Source organism: Symphalangus syndactylus, chromosome 4, assembly GCF_028878055.3.
Source record: "Symphalangus syndactylus isolate Jambi chromosome 4, NHGRI_mSymSyn1-v2.1_pri, whole genome shotgun sequence".
In the NCBI taxonomy this organism is placed as follows: Eukaryota; Metazoa; Chordata; class Mammalia; order Primates; family Hylobatidae; genus Symphalangus; species Symphalangus syndactylus.
In genome coordinates this window covers 128,432,464-128,436,770 of record NC_072426.2, presented here as the reverse complement: position 1 = coordinate 128,436,770, position 4,307 = coordinate 128,432,464, and the positions used below count along the sequence as shown (strand labels likewise).

Here is a 4,307-nt window from a genome sequence, read left to right as displayed (position 1 = left end):
ATTGAGGTAACGTGAAGACATTGATAAATCTCTCATGGTCCTCAGATCGTATTTCATACCAATTCCTCTCAATCCAGTAACTTTGACATATATTTGATATAACTTCCTTGATAGCAACAAGAAATAGCCCAGCATGAGCAAGCAGAAGTCACAATTTTGCAATAATTTTACTTCTTGTGTGGAAGGTAATTTGCTCAGAGCCCTGATGTACCTGGGAAATAATCAGACGCTGTATGTTGGTTTACATCGCAGTTATCTAAGAACTTCAAGAGACATATACTTCAGGGCCATCGTATCCTGAAAAATTATGGTGGTCTTCCATGTTTATCAAGCTTCTGTCCTAAAGTTACAAGTCCTAATGTTTTCTCCTTTTTTAAAATAATTGTATTTTAAATATCACTTAATTAACTCATTTTTTTATTTCCATAATTAGGAAACCTAAAATTCCTAAGGCAAATGAAACAGGTAACGTTCCACACACTAGCTATGTGAAATTATGCTGTAAAAAGAATAATTTTGCCCAGAATCTGCCGACAGAATGAAAAATATGAGAAGGTAGTAAAGAGAGGTTCTTTCAGAGGTAGAGAAGTTCAGATGGAACTCAACTTAGCCTGAGGTGGCCAAAGGAGGCAAATTCACAGGGAAATCTAAAATTGAAATCTTGAAGGGAAACCAAAGATCATGGTAATTAAGTAGTACCAAGTTTCAGACCAATCATGAAAGCAAAATTAAAAGGAGAGACATTAATTGAGAGCAACAAGGTCTATGACACTCAATGTTGAATTAAAATTGTGCGCACTGAGTGGCTGTTGCAGAACACTTCTCTGTGTTGTTGGATGTATCACATGGAGCAGGAGGGATGGCTTGCTAATACTGTCAATGATCAGACAAGAATGAAAAGTGAGTTGCTCTAAGATTTACTTTAAGTCACAGAGCTGTTTTCTTATTATTTTAAAAAATCTCTCTTGCTGTGTGAAAGAAATGTCACTATACACTATACAAGAGGGTTCTATTTGGTCAAAGGCTATCAAATACCAAAGTCCATTAAAATTTCTGGACTTTATAATGAACCTATTTAGAATGGAAAACAAGTCGTTTGGTAACTGGCATATTTTGCTGAATCAGTTGTGACACTCCTTTCATATTATTTTGAAAATAGCATTATGAGTGTTTGCCTCAATAAACACACTCACTACATTAATTGTAAATTTATTGAATTTAAGGACACTTTGCAATTGTAAAAATACTTGCTTAGTTTTACATTACACTAATATATAGCATTACCATCTATTTTCAATGGAACTTTTCTTTTTTTTTAAAAAAAAAAGGTCTCTCTGGAAATCCAAAATTGACTAGATCATATGAGTCACTGAGACCTGACAACACTCATGGTATACCCTCTGTTTTGCATTGCTATAAAGGTATACGTGGGGTTGGGTAATTTATAAGGAAAAGAGGTTTATGTGGCTCATGACTCTGCAGGCTGTACAAGAAGCATGGGTGCTGGCATCTGCTTCCAGTGGGGGCCTCAGGCTGCTTCCGCTTATAGCAGAAGGCAAAGGGAAGTCAGTGTGGGCAGAGATCACATGGTAAGAGAGTAGAAAGATGGGTGTGGAGGGAGGTGCCAAGCTCTTTTTAACGATCATCCCTCATGGGAACTAACAGAACAAGAGCTCAACTCATTACCAAGGCATTCATGAGGGATTTGCCCCTATGATCCAAACACCCCCCATTAGGCCCCACCTCCAAACCTGGGGATCAGATTTCAACTTGAGGTTTGGAAGGTCAGATATCCAAGCTATCATACTCTCCCTTGTGGAAGTTTTTGGTGCTAGAGGAGCACAGCACACTATTTGCTGTAAGAGGGACACTGAAATTCCTTCTGCACTAGTACTTCACATGCTCACAAATATATCCTGGCTACAATACTTTTTAATGATTGACTCTATAAGGGTCAATAAGTGACTCAAAACCATTAGACTGAATCTACTTCAAGGGCTACTTCTTATTTTTTTTTTTTAACCTGGCAAAGTTCTGAACAGAACAAAAAAATGACACATGAGTAGAATCTGAAAAAAATAAATGAATAAATGAATAAGCAAATGAGTGAAAAGTATGCATTCCAAAATACCTACAGATGGGCTGCTTATTTTATGCTAATGGTACTTCAGTCATTGGGATTTTGTTTGATATATGTATAACATGATGGATCACTTCTAACACACGGTCACAGTTTGAGTGTATTTCTTCTCAACTAGGACAAAACATACTACCATGGGAAGACTAACGTTCCTCAATTAAATGCATGCTCAAGATATTGATACAGACTGAGGTTTGCTCAACAGAAAAAAATGCATGTATTTAATCTGCAGATATGACAAGCTATAGATTCTGCAGAATCCCAGTTATCATTCAAAGTATTGGCAATCCATTTTATCCACTCATAGCCAGAAGTGGACAAGGGCAAGTTGGCCTCTTCTCTCAGACATGTGATTACGCCCTCTGCAGAGATGCTCTCTGAAGATTATCTGCGCATTCTCTGCTTGTGGGTAGGATTTTACCACTTACCCCTAAAAAACCGGGGGTCCTAGGAGAAGTGTCCCCTGTCCTTTCTTCATTACTACTACTGCTGCTTTCTTCATGCCATGACCTTCATGACCCTCCTTTTGCCTTCTTCTCTCTCAGGTAGCCAGCAGCTTTCAAACAAACCCTGAGAACCAAAACCTAGCCAGAAATGCTTCCTGTGACTCTCCAATGGATCTTCCCACCATAATGCAGATTTGCAGGTCTATGTCACATATAGGCAAAAAAGATGGGATCGCAATAATTACAAGGAGAGATTTATTACTGTTATTTTAAAGGAAAACAAAATGTGAAATAGATTCTGGTATGCTCAATAGCAGTAATTTGGGCGTGACTTAAACCACAAGCAGGCCTCGTGACCATAGACTATGTGGCTTATAAACAACAGAGATTTGTTGTTCACAGTTCTGGAGGCTGGGAAGTCCAAGATCAAGATGCCAGCAGATTTCTTGTCTGGTGAGAGCCTGCTTCCTTATAGACAGGCTTCTTCTCATTTTAACCTCACATGGAGGAAGCATCGAGGTGTTTCTCTCAGGCCTCTTTTAAAAGGGCACTAATCCCATGCATGGCTCTGTTTCAGGCTTGAGATGCTAGGACTATGAATCCTTCTTTTTTTTATTACATGATTTACTATGCTGTCTGTTTGCTTTTTTTCTAAAATATCTTTTGGTGTTGAAGAGAGTTTGAATTTTTATTCTTTTTTAAAATTTTAATTGACTAATAATAATTAAATATGTTTGTGTGGTACAACGTGATGTCTGACTATAGTTAATAAAAATGTAACATATACAAGTCCTTTATTTTGTACATTTTAGTCACACTTTTAAGCCCTTTAGATCATTTTCAGCTTTGTGCTCTATGTTGAATGCTGTTTTCCTAGGAAACTCTAATTTGTTATTTAATACCCAAGTCAAATGTTAGCTGTTCTCTGCTAAGTAGAGGTAGCTGGTCCATCCCTGCCTCCTCAGTTCTTAATATATACCTCTATCACATGTGTTAGCATGTACTATTGCATCTAGATGGGTCTACATGATTCATTTCTTACAGATTTGCTGATTGTTTCACTCTGATTGTGCTTTATGCCATTGGAAGAAAAAGTGTCTATTTATTTTAAGCCACCAAGATTTCAGAATTTATCTGTTACTGAAGATCATGCTCCCTAAAGTAATACATGTCTTTTTTATTTATTTTATTTATTGAGCATTTACTATGTTTTAGGTACTGAAGATACTAATACGAACAAGATGTATGAACAGCCTGTCTTCATTAAGCTTACACTGTGAGGACAGAGATCTAATGAATAAGTAGAAATGCAGACAAGTCGTGATACGTCCTGCAAAGGAAGTTTACAAGGGCTGACATAACAATTGCTGTGGAAACACATTTTGATTGAGTAGTCAGGGCAGGCCTGAGAAGGGCTATTTGGACAGAGACCTAAAGGTCTAGAATGAGCTAGTCACCTCCCTTATATGTCTGATCTGCTCTGTAACAGCTGCTCTAACACAGTGCCTGGCCCATGATGGGTGCTCATAGATGAATGGAAGAAAAACTATTGATCTCATGCAAAAATGTCTGTGTAATAAAGGGATGAGTGAATAAATGAATTGTAAAATCTGTATTTGGTGAAAGTTTCCTTAAACCTAAAATAATTACATGCAAATTGGCCTAAATCAAACTTAGTTTAACATACTTTATTTCATCGTAGTCAATTTTATATTTAATTA

At 37.1% G+C, this 4,307-nt stretch overlaps 1 long non-coding RNA gene across 1 annotated transcript; it reads left to right on the top strand.

Annotated features, from left to right (window-relative positions):
- The first annotated feature begins 432 nt into the window (after positions 1-432).
- On the top strand, positions 433-4,102 carry LOC129480374 (uncharacterized). The gene is made up of 3 exons (XR_008657019.2): positions 433-465; positions 2,686-2,786; positions 3,802-4,102. It is a non-coding gene; the product is annotated as an uncharacterized lncRNA (long non-coding RNA).
- Positions 4,103-4,307: the final 205 nt, after the last annotated feature.